The sequence below is a fragment of the Lytechinus pictus genome, chromosome 2, assembly GCF_037042905.1.
Source record: "Lytechinus pictus isolate F3 Inbred chromosome 2, Lp3.0, whole genome shotgun sequence".
NCBI lineage: Eukaryota > Metazoa > Echinodermata > Echinoidea > Temnopleuroida > Toxopneustidae > Lytechinus > Lytechinus pictus.
The window spans coordinates 27063968-27077461 of NC_087246.1; positions in this window are offsets into that span (position 1 = coordinate 27063968).

The window sequence follows — 13494 nt, forward strand, 5'->3', positions numbered from 1 at the left end:
AACCCGAATACTTTTCAGAAACAAGGAGGAAAATGCTTGCAGAAAAAAAAAACCCTGATCACATTTGGCTAGTCTTAAAAAAAAGCTTTGGAAAAAACATACCCTAAATACTTTTGACCCCACGATTGACCATTAACCAGTTTTTCAAAACCACCCCCTTTTTAAATCGGTGTTTTTGATACCCTCAATTAAAGGACAAGTCCACCCCAGAAATTTTTTGATTTGAATAAATAGAGAAAAATCAATCTAGCATAACACTGAAAATTTCAAAATTTGATGCAAAATAAGAAAGTTATGGCATTTTAAAGTTACACTTATTTTTTTTTACAAAACCGTGATATGCACAACTCAGTGACATGCAAATGACACAGTCGATGATGTCCCTCATTCACTATTTCTTTTGTTTTTCATCATTTCTTACAGATTTGACAATAATTAGGACCAACTTGACTGAACCATATAGTATTAAGCAATGCTAATTCCACATGTTCAGGGAGGAATTAATCATTGATTCACTTGACAATGAGGAGAAAATTAGAATATTTCATATAATAAAATACAAAAGAAATAGTGAATGGATGATATCATCAATCTCCTCATTTGCATACTGACCAGGATGTGCATTAACTGTTTTGTGAAATTAAGCGAAACTTGAAACTGTCATGTCTTTCTTATCTTTTTTTACATCCGATTTTGTTCAAATTTTCAGTGTTATGCTTGTTGGATTTTTCTCTTTTTATTCAAATCAAACTCTCTGTTGGGGTGGACTTGTCCGAGTGCACGCGCGGCCCGCGTCCAAAACTGAAAAATACCCCTTTGTATAGCAACCCCCGGGGTTTGCTTGCGACAGCTGCCCCCACTGTCGTTCTCAAGCCTATACTTTGAAAGAGAGTATGAGACCTCGTGTACACAGAACTCGTTTTCAAATGAAAATGTTACATTAACTTCGCTTATAGCGCTCGATCGCATGTAGATGATCCATTAATTCGCGGGTACATGTATTTGACTCTTTCAATCCTGCATAGACTGTGTTTTTCGCGGTAGGCGTATAGAACTCGAATGGGGTAACAAAACTAAAACTAAAAGAAAAAAAATCATTAAATGAAATCCCGGTTTTAGAGTGTGCAGATCTGTTTGCAGTTAGCCATGAATACGAACATATTTCAATTATCAAGTAATGCGAGTGCGAAGCGCGAGCTCAAATTATTTTACATTTCGACCCCCCAAAATTAAAATTTAAGTATTTTTTTTAATCATGAACAGGATAGTATATAAATAAACAATGTGAGCGCGAGCGGAAAAACTGAAAAGGATAGGTAATTGGTTATCTTGCTACATTAATAATGCGAGCGCGAAGCGCGAGCAGATATTTTCTAAAAATATTTGATATTCCGATCTGAAGTGGATATGGATCGCATTTAATGATGCGAGCGCGAAGCGCAAGCTGATATTTTTATAATTATTTTTTGACCTAGGACCGGGACATTCTCAGAACATTTTGTCATCATATGAAAATGATGACTATCTTCCTATTCCTCTTCCTAAGCGCGAGATAAAACCTGTCGATATTTCTTTCTGAAAAAGGGGACAAGTTAATTATTAGGAATTCATGAAAATCTTATTATCTTATAAGCCTTATGAGAGTGCGAAATTTCTTGATATTAAAGCTTGAAAAGGGGACATTTCAAGCACTTTTGTAATTATGAATAGGATGCATATGGGTTAACATATTTTACGAGCCGCATTTTTTCCCCATAAACTGTCATGAAAAGGGGATTTTAAGAAGTTTGTTATAGAATTACTTTAGAGGTATACATTACTCGCCAATCAAACTGCGAGCGCGCAACGCTAGTTTATAGATTTTGACAATCAACCCTGAAAAGGGATATTTTGGTCCCACCCCCGAAATTTTGAAAACTTTATGGAATACATGAAAAGAATAGGTACTTGCAGGGGCGGATCCAGGATTTTCCAAAGGGGGGGGGGGGCACATTTTCCCGATGAAAATTTGACAAGCAAGAAAGAACAAAGGTTTTCACCTAAAATTGAAGGTCATTTCGTCCGCGGAAAATTTGACAAGCAAAAAGAACAAACAACCCCCTCATGTTCAAAAGAGGGGGGGGGGGGCACACTTAAGTAAAAAACGGTATATTTACATTACAAATTTTGATTATGGCTCTCAAGGGGGGGGGGGCACGGGCCGGCTGTGCCCCCTGGATTCGCCACTGGGTACAAGTACTTGACAAATCAAATAATGCGAGAGCGTAGCGCGAGCTGAAAATGTTGATACTCAGACAATAAAACGGACATTTTACAGCTAGAACACTTTTTGAAAATCACGTTGTAAATCAAATAAAATAATGAAAGCTCGATATCCGAGCTGTCTTGTGTTTTGTATATGGACTTTAAAGCTTGATATTTTGAGCTCCATGTCAGCCATTTGACAAGATATGTATCTCATCGAACATGCAATGCGAGCGCGAGCGAAATTTTACATAGTGACATGAAATTTTTTTAAATTATTATTTCCAAGTCTACCCCTCACCTTATTTTATTTACTCGTCTTTCTTCTCTTTTCCGCTTCTTTTTTTCTCCTCTCTTTCCCTTTCTCATATTTTTTCTTTCCTTCCCCTTTTTCCTTTTTTTTTGCTCCGCAAATAGGGGGGGGGGGGCTCGCCCCCGGACCTGTTGTGATATATCCAAGATCTATATTGTTACTACGCGCAAGATGTGATGCGGCGCGAATGAATAAGATTAGAGCAATAAACATCATGGCTACTAGTTCCTAAGACTGATTATGTACTCTGACTATTTATTATGTCTTCGAGCTCTTAATGAGTCTGGATCATCCCTACAATATGAGGACATATTACTTCATGGTGGCAGCGGTGATGCTGTTGATATTTTGATCTATCCTTGGAACGGGAAAGTGAGCAATGTGTAAGTTTTATGGACGCTAAGGAGCATACATTGCCACGGTCGTTTGCTCTCGACGCTAATTTTGGTTGAACGATCAACGCTCGGAACCTGCGATGCAGACGATAGGAGTACGGTACCGGTACCGCAATATGTGTGAGTTATATGAACGCTCGAGCGGCACACATTAATTGCTGGGTCGTTTTTATTTTGCTACTGAATGGGTGAATATGTGTGAGTTTTATGGACGCTTACGGGCACACATTAGATCACCACTGTCATTGATAATGTTGTCGAGTGTCGACTGGACCAGGACCGGGACCAGGAGTTCAGAACTGTTACTTAGCTGGGACAAAACAGAACTGTTGCGTTGCTGGCCGGAAGGATCAGAACGGGTGACAGCGCCGATCAACGATCGATCATCGTCATCGCGATAGTGCAAGGTCGTCAACGTGATCGTGATGAATGATTTATACACTGAACTCGAACTTGATGTTGAAATGAATGCAGAACCTATCGTCAGAGAGAGAAAGAGATGAGAACTTAGTCTATCAAACGACATTGACGAACAGATCAGATGGAAAATCATTTGAATTTTAAATCCTGAACTCAGTTCTACTGTGGACTCATAATCACATTTTCATGTCATTTTATGAATCAATATCGTTGACTTTGCATTGTTCAATCGATACCAATTCTTGATACTAGCTGTTGACATTTTTCTGTTGTGATTGATGTGTGTCAATATCCAATTTGTGATATGTTTATTCAATTATTGTCAATCAGTCTGATCTAGATTTCTAGATATCTAAATGACCTAGATAAGAATCTAGTCTAACGTTACTAGAACTTAGTATTAGTTAGAACCCTTGATAAAAGGATGATAAGGTCCAAAATTGAACAGGACCAGGACCAGTTCTAGACTAGAACAACCTTAGTATGTTATAGCTGTTCAGCGCTTTATCTTAGCGTGACTACTAGGTTAGAAAATTAAGAGTGAGACTGCAGAACCAGTCAAAGTTGATTCTAAGCCTAGAATGTATAGATCTAGTCTAGATAATGGGTCTATAAACCAGGACCGATTTAATGTTTCAATGTTTTGAAGCATGTTTCCTGGCAAGAACTAGGCCAAGTGTTGTCAGCTAGGAAGAAACTAGACCTAGTCTAGATTAAATCTAGACTAGTCCAAGCCAGAATAGGGCTAAGTAATAGGACCAATCTGCAGGTCCAAGATGCAGTTACCGGTAGTCTAGATATACGGTAGTCTTTATAGGATTCCAGGACCAAACAGGCATAAAGCAAGGTAAAGCTACTGATCCAGGACCAAGTCTAAATAGGTCCAAAGAGTAATTCAGATTTTATTAGGTCTAAATAGTCTAGACCAGTCCAGGACCAAATGTAAACAGGTCCAGATATTGATTCAGTTTAGTCTGATACTGAATCTAGTTGATAGTCCAGGACCACTGGCAAATAGGTCTAAGGTATATGTTGATTAGACCAGGTCCAGCAAGGCGAATCTAAAGCCAAATCCTAGTTGATGTGTAGTCCAGGACCGGATGAGGTCTAAAGTGTGAATCCATATATCCAGGTCAATATTCATGCAAACTAGTTGATGATTTTGATTCATCTTACAAGTGTACGTTGTCTAAAAGCACATGTTGTATTTGCTCCCTGAGTATATTTCGGTTCCAGGACCAGAGAGTTGGGTCCAAGTCAAGTCATATTGTATATGATGTGTTATTGTGATATTTTTGCAACTACATGATCGTTTTAATTGTACATTCAATTGATTATGTGCAAATGTGAATTTTGAGTGAGTTTATATTGATGTAAAGCATTCTTACAGATCACATTACATTGCATTTTGCCAGTGTTAACAGTCAAACTACACAATACATCTTCATATTTTGTTGGCCTTGATACAAAGCAATCATGGCCAGATTTCCAGAAATGAACTGGAGTGTCAGCAATGTAGCTGAAGAGTTTAAACTGTTTAAACAGAGAACCGAGCTGTGTTTGTTAGATAATAACATAGAAGATCCTAGGAAACAAGCAACTAAAATTAAGATAGCTCTAGGTAACGAAGGCCTCAGAAAGATTAATGCCTCAGGTCTATCTCCAGAGGAGCAAGATAAGCCTGATAAGTTGTGGAGCTTATTTGAGGATCAGCTGAAGGTCAAGGTGAACTTCAGAATACATCGCTTGGAACTTATGAGATACAAGCAGAGGTCAGATGAAAGCATAGATGATTTCGTGAACAGGTGTCGCACCAAGGCCAGGGAATGTGAATTCGGCTCGGAAGAGTTATGCGAACGCCTCGTAGAGCTTGTCATAGCATCCACACCTATTGAAGCATTTCAGAAGGACTTGTTAGACAGACCAAAAGGCTTCAAGGTCGAGGATCTAGTCGATACAGGACGCAAGTACGAAGCGATCTTGGCAGGCAAGCAGTGCTTACAGACATTACAGAGCACCCAGGTTGATGCCATCCGGAAGGATTATGGGCATTGCAGAAATTGTGGACTCAGCCACCCCCCAAGACAATGTCCAGCCTACAGAGATACATGTCATGCTTGTGGGAAACTAGGACACTGGTCAAAGATGTGTTCAAAGACAAAGGCGAGGAGTACAAAGCCTCAACAGAGGAAACCTGAACAGGGACGACCACCACCAGACAGACAGGATAATTTCCGGGGTCGTCAAGAAAGGCAGTCCAGATATCCACAGTCAAAGCCGAAGGGTCATTTTCAAGACTGGCAAGGAAAGTCCAAGTTTCAGCACTCAAGGCACACTCCGCCGAACAAGACAAGCAGACAGCGAGTTGATGAACTGGACTTAGAGATCGCACAAGAAAACACTGAGGAAAAAGAGTTGCACACGATAGAGATTCTGATCAACTCGATAGACTCCAAGCAGACAGAAGCATTTGCTAGCCTAAAGGTTGAATGTCCACGTCGCAGAGGACAAGCACGTCTTCGAGCAAAGATTGACACAGGATCCGGCGGGAACATACTCCCACTGAGGACATTGAAGGAGCTTTATGGAAGCCGATGGAAAGAAATGCTCTCTCCCACTCATGCGCAGTTGACAGCGTACGGCGAAACTCAACTTCCTTGTCTGGGTACCATAGTCATCTCAAGTCAATTCAAAGACTCACGTTGGGAAAAGCAGACTTGGTATGTCGTAGACGCGAATGGACCAATCATTGTTGGACTCCCAACATGCACAAAGCTTGGTATTGTCACCATCAATGAGATACGAGAATCTGTGAAGGAGAAGACTGAACGACACCGTATACAGTCAGTGCGGGACTTACAGGAAGCGTTCCCTGAGCAGTTTGACAAGATTGGAAATTTCAAGGGGACAGCAACGCTTCACCTTAAGGATGATGCTACTCCATCAATCGACCCGCCGAGAAAGTGCAGTGTGCACATGCAAGAGAAACTCAAACAAGAGTTGGATCAGATGGAAAGCAACGGCATTATCAGAAGAGTGGATCACCACACAGATTGGTGTAGCTCACTCACCACCGCCTTAAAGAAAGATGGTTCACTTAGAATTTGCTTGGATCCCCGAAAGCTGAACCAAAGTCTGAAGCGGTGCCCTCACAAAGTGCCGACACTTGAGGAACTCAATCCTGCGTTTTCTGAAGCCAAGTATTTTTCAAAGCTCGACGCCAAGGCAGGATATTGGTCCGTGCATCTGGATGAAGCATCTCAAGAGCTTACAACATTCAGATCACCTTTCGGGAGACACTGTTTTCGCAGACTGCCATTCGGACTTTCAGTGAGTCAAGACATCTTTCAGCAGAGGATGGACTCAATCATCGCACAGGTGCCAGGCTGTGTTGGAATTGCAGACGATGTTGCAGTCTTTGGCAAAACAGAACAAGAGCACGATGCCAATCTATGGAAACTACTAGAGGTTGCACAGAAAGAAGGCCTTGTGTTCAACAGTGCAAAGTGTGTAATAAAGACACAGAGCATCAACTTCTTCGGATCGTTGTACACAAACCAAGGTATTCTACCTGATCCGAGTAAGCTGGAAGACGTCAAGGACATGCCTTCTCCACGAAGCAAGGATGAGCTGCAGAGGGTCCTTGGCATGATGACGTATCTTTCACCGTACATACCCAACTACTCGGAGAAAGCAGCAATCCTCCGAGAACTTCTCAAGAAAGATGTGCCATTCCTGTGGCAAGATGACCACGAAGAGGTGTTCCAGTCCCTCAAGGCTGAGATATCAAAGGGAGCTTGTCTCCAGTACTACAAACCTAATGCCCCGACAGTATTGGAGGTGGATGCATCAGGCAAGGGACTTGGAGCATGCCTACTTCAAGATGGGAAGCCTGTAGCTTTTGCATCTAAGAGCCTCTCTGAAGCACAATCAAACTACTCAAACATTGAACGGGAGACGCTCGCTCTGGTATTTGGCATCACACGTTTCCACACTTACTTGTTCGGCAGCAGTTTCACTGTCCACACAGATCATAAACCGTTGGAAATCATTTGCCGCAAGCCCCTGAGGAGTGCCCCACCGAGGCTCCAGAGACTATTAGTCAAGATCCAAGGATATGACTGTAACGTGGTGTATCGTCCAGGTAGTCAGTTAGTCCTCCCAGATACGCTTAGCAGACTTCCCAACCCAAAGAAGACAGAAGACGTACAAATCAATCTACATGTCGATGAAATGCTAACAATCCCTGATAGCGAAGATGATTTGTCTGTGTTCTCCCAGGACAAGCGAACACAGTTACTAATAGAAACTGCAGTTGATCCAGTCATGATCATGTTGGCCCGGATCATCAGGGACGGATGGCCAGATGAATTCGGACAGGTACCAAACTGCTTGAGAACATTTTGGTCATACAGAGACGAACTAGGCACCGTCAATGGTATAGTCTTCAAGGGTAGACAAGTAGTCGTACCCAAGGCACTCCAAGAAGACATCTTGAGACAACTACATACCAGCCACATGGGCATTGAGAAGACCAGGCGGCTCGCTAGGGACTGTGTGTATTGGCCAGGAATAAACAAGGACATAGAAAACATTGTCAAAACCTGCCAAGCATGTCAAGAGAATCAGGATCAACAGCAGAAAGAGCCACTCGAACCACATGAGGTTCCTCCAACACCATGGACAAAGCTTGCTGCAGATCTGTTTCACCTAGATGGTACAGACTTTCTCCTCATCACTGACTACCACTCCAAATTCCCAGTCATCAGGAGGATGCATAGTACGACTAGTACTGCAGTCACTACAGTGATGAAAGAAGCGTTCAGCATGATTGGAGTACCTGCAGAGGTTGTCTCGGACAATGGCCCTCAGTTCAGTGGCAAACCATTCCAAGAGATGTGTGCAAAATGGAACATTAAGCATACAACTTCATCGCCACGATATCCTCGCTCGAATGGTCTTGCGGAGAGAATGGTACGCACGGTGAAATCAGTGATCAAGAAATGCAGACAAACAGGACAGGATCTCCTGGAAGCACTCTTGCATCTTCGTGCAACACCACAAGCAGACTTGCCATCTCCTGCTGAACTAATGTACGGACGAAAAGTAAAAACAACGCTCCCAGGTCGCAGCTACGGATATCCACACAACGATATGCACGACCAAATCCAACATAGAAGGGAGAAAATGAAGCATGACCATGACAAACATGCTGGTAAAGAACTACCCAAGTTAACCGTTGGTCAGAGAGTAAGGATGCTGGATACAGATGATAACACATGGATTCCAGCCAGAGTGTCTCGAGTGTGTGAAGCACCAAGATCATACGAAGTCACCACTCCCAACGGAAGGACACTAAGACGAAACCGGTCACACCTCAGAGAGATGTTCACAAGCCAGCCAAAAAGTGACACCTCGTCAGCTAGTCTTGATCCACGGAGACTAGACCTTGAGGATGAAGAGGCAAAAGAGACCGATAACCAAACACCACACATGCACACTTCAGACAGAACTCCAAACTCTCAGTCTGATAGACATACATACACCACACGATATGGTCGCCAAATCCATCGACCAGTTCGCTACAGAAATCACACACATTAAAATAATTAAAAAAAACAAGGATCAAAATCAAATAAAACAAAACACACATACAGTTAAAAAAATAATTAGATATAGAGTAGAATCACATTTTGATATGTATATATGTTGAATTCCACCTTTTAAGGAAACATACTCTTATTGGTTTTGAGAAAAGTGTTAACTTCCAATAAGGAGAGATGTATCATACAATTTGTTAAGTATGTGTTTAAACCAACCTTAATTCAAAGCAGAGGAAGTTTACCTAGAAAAGTCAGTAAATTTTATGAAAGTCTTTGATGGAAGTTAATTTAGATCAAATCATTTCGCTAAGAATTGATTAAGTTTGTGATGAGAAAGCTGAAGGTTGAAAAGCTAAGTGCATAGTTTTAATGTTTTTTTAAATACATGCAGTTGAAGTTAATATTCGATACTTCATTAGCATTTGAGAGAAATGGACAAATGTACAAGGAAAACAAAAGTCATTTTTGATAATTTATTTTAATTTCAACACAGCAAAGACATTTGCAAGAGCATGGAACTCAAAATTATTACTGCACACTACAATCATCATAGTATGTTTACATAGATGCATTTTAATAATGTGTAAAGTGTTATTCAAAACTTTCAATTTTATATTGGATAGATAGTTCAATCTTAGAAATTAATATGTAATATATAAATGATACTATATGTTCAAACTTGTTACAAACCAACAGCAAAAGTTGTCAGGAAATACTTTGCATTGTTAATGTTTATCAAAACTGTTCAATGGTTTTAGGCATCATTATTGATACAGGAGTTTCATTTTGAGGATGCACCTTGTTAGTGTTATAGAAATAACTTTGGTCATACTTGTGTTAAAAGGAGGGGGATGTTGTGATATATCCAAGATCTATATTGTTACTACGCGCAAGATGTGATGCGGCGCGAATGAATAAGATTAGAGCAATAAACATCATGGCTACTAGTTCCTAAGACTGATTATGTACTCTGACTATTTATTATGTCTTCGAGCTCTTAATGAGTCTGGATCATCCCTACAATATGAGGACATATTGATATTGATATTGATATTGATATTGATATTGATAAGCTTGATAAGCTTGATAAGCTTGATAAGCTTAATAAAATAATGAAAGTTGTCTTGTGTTTTGTATATGGACTTTAAAGCTTGATATTTTGAGCTCCATGTCAGCCATTTGACAAGATATGTATCTCATCGAACATGCAATGCGAGCGCGAGCGAAATTTTACATAGTGACATGAAATTTTTTTTAATTATTATTTCCAAGTCTACCCCTCACCTTATTTTATTTACTCGTCTTTCTTCTCTTTTCCGCTTCTTTTTTTCTCCTCTCTTTCCCTTTCTCATATTTTTTCTTTCCTTCCCCTTTTTCCTTTTTTTTTGCTCCGCAAATAGGGGGGGGGGGGGGGCTCGCCCCCGGACCCGCCTATGCATTACTACTAAACCTCCATTATCCTCCTCATCATCACCAAATACCTGCTGCAATATTAACATCACTAAATAGCAATGGTCATGAAAATCAATACACGTCACCACTACTTCGTTATCACAAATGAATAAAAATAAAGAGATGAGATGGTGAAATAAAACAAACTTATACGAATGAAACTTCTTTCACAATAAACATGTCAACATTGAACATTTAATAACAGAATTCTTAGCAGTAAATTCACAATAGGCACGATATGAAATGTTAATTTTCAAATCTTCAGTAGGCTTCGTGTTAATTATTATTCGTAAACCTAAATTCGGAATAAAATTGTATGAAGGCAGACAAAATAATGTCTATTACAGATAGTCCAGTGCTGACTCTTGTGAGAGGGAAAATATTTTCCTTAAAGAGGCAGTTAACCCTGGCGAAAAGTTTACTGTAAAAAAAGAAAAAGAAAAAACAACAACACTGGTGGAGGTTTGAGGAAAATCCATCAATAGTCCAGGATAGAAGAGGCATAACCTTGTTTTTTATATATACAATATTTTTTTATGGTTTCTTGTCAATTCGAGGGTGCTGATTACGAATCTGAATGATGCCACTCGTGTAACCTTGAGCATTTTCCGCAAATTGGCAAAATCCTATATGGCCGCCAAAATATGCAAATTACCCATGAAAATCATAAAATTGTCCGCATATTGGCTATGAAATGTATGAAATTGTGTGGCAGGAGCAGGAGTGAAATACTCTCTGAAAAAATAATTTTTTGACAAAATGTTTATTTTCCTGATATTCAAAATGGCCGCCATAGGCCCTTGTATAGTACTCTATTATGTACAATATGAATAGGAAGAACTAATTTACACAAAAATTAGCACTAAAGTGCTAAAAATCGCGATGTATGAACGAAGTAATATATGCAAATCATCATTACTAACGAGATATATCATTTATTATGTCATATATGGGAACATTGCTGTATTTTGGTATCTAAAACAGCCACCACTGGCCCAAACAGTATTGCGTACAATGGCAATGGGGGCCAAGAATTTCACAAGAGTGATTACTAAAATGCATATTATTAAGATTAAACGAGTGGAATACTGACTCAAAACATAATTGTTAACGAAATATATTGTTAATATGCCATGTATGCGATGGATGTTGTATTTTGATATTCAAAATGGCTGCCAAAGGCCCTAAAAGTATTATGCACAATGAGAAAGAGGAGCAAAGAAATCACAAGAGTGAGCACTAAAATGCATATATGTGTGATAAATTAATGGGATACTGTCTAAAAACGTATTTTCTAACAAAAATATACCATTCAGGTTTCAAGTTTGTGTTAAATACTGTATTTTTACTTTCAAAATGGCCGCTATAGACATCAACTGTATTATGTACAATGCAAAATGGGAAACCAATCTTCACAGGAGTGAGCACCATAACTGCACGTAATAGTGATCTATGAATAAAATATTGTCTGAAAGCATAATTTCTATTATGATATATAATTTATTCTGCCAATTTGGTGATAAATACTGTTATTTGAAAGTCAAAATGGCCGCTACAGGCCCTCACGGTGTTATGCACAATGTGAATGGGAACAAATCATTTCAACAGCGTTCGGCTTTGCTTTGCCAAATGGTGATGTATGAGTGAACTATTGTCTGAAAACATGATTTATAACAAAATATATCATATCTTGTGTAATTTAGGAGATAAATACTGTATTTCAACATTCAAAATGGCTGCCATATGGCCTTTTTGTGAACATTATTTGTCTCCACTCAAATTGTATATTATACGATAAGGGCCTATATGGTGGCCATTTCCAATTTAAAAATGCAGCATTTATCACCTTAATTACACAACATTATGATATATCTCGTTAGAAACCATGGTTTTAGACAATATGTCACCCTTACATCTCAATTTACAATTATATGCAATACTTAGAGTCAAGCAAAGCCAAATTCTGTCAAAATTATATGTCCCGTGTTACAATATACACAATACTTTTAGGACCTTTGGCAGCCATTTTGGATTTCAAAGTACAGCATTTATTGCCTCCACGCCCAATATGTGATGTATTTTGTTAGAAATCATGTTTAAGACAATATTTTTACACGTACATCACAGTTATATGCATTTTATGATTCTCCCTCTTGTGAAAATTAGTCTCCCTGTTTGCATGTTACATAATTTAGTTAGGGCTTGTAGAGGTTATTCTGAATGTCAAAATACAGTATTTATCTCATGTATGACAAAAGAAATGATATGTCTTGCTATAAAACATGTTGTCAGACAATAATTCACTCGTAGATCCCAATTACATGCATTTTATGTTTCTTACTCGTGTGAAAATTAGTTTCTCCATTCGCATTGTACATGATAAATATAGGGCCTATGGCGGCCATTTTGAAATACAGCATTTATCACATAAATGGCATATTAACAATTATGTTTTTAGTCAGTATTCCACTCGTTTATCTTAATAATATGCATTTTAATGCTCACTCTTGTCATTTTTTTGGCCCCGGCCATTGCCATTGTACATAATACTCATTGGGCCAGTGGCGGCTATTTTAGATATCAAAATACAGCAATGTTCCCATATATGACATAATAAATGATATATATCGTTAGTAACGATGGTTTGCATATATTACTTCGTTCATACATCGCGATTTTTTGCAGTTTAATGCTCATTTTTTGAAAATTAGTTTTCCCTATTCATATTGTACATAACAGAGTATACAATGGCCTATGGCGGCCATTTTGAATATCAGGAAAATAAATATTTTGTAAAAAATTATTTTTTCAGAGAGTATTTCACTCCTGCCAAACAATTTCATGCATTTCATAGCCAATGTGCGGATAATTTTATGATTTTCATGGGTAATTTGCATATTTTGGCGGCCATATTTGATTTTGCCAATTTGCGGAAAATGCTCAAGATTAAACGAGTGGCATCATCCAGATTCGGAATCAGCACCCTCGAATTGACAAGAAACCATCAAAAAATATTGTATATATAAAAAAGCAAGGTTTGGTCAATTGTCTATGGGGCCTATCCTGG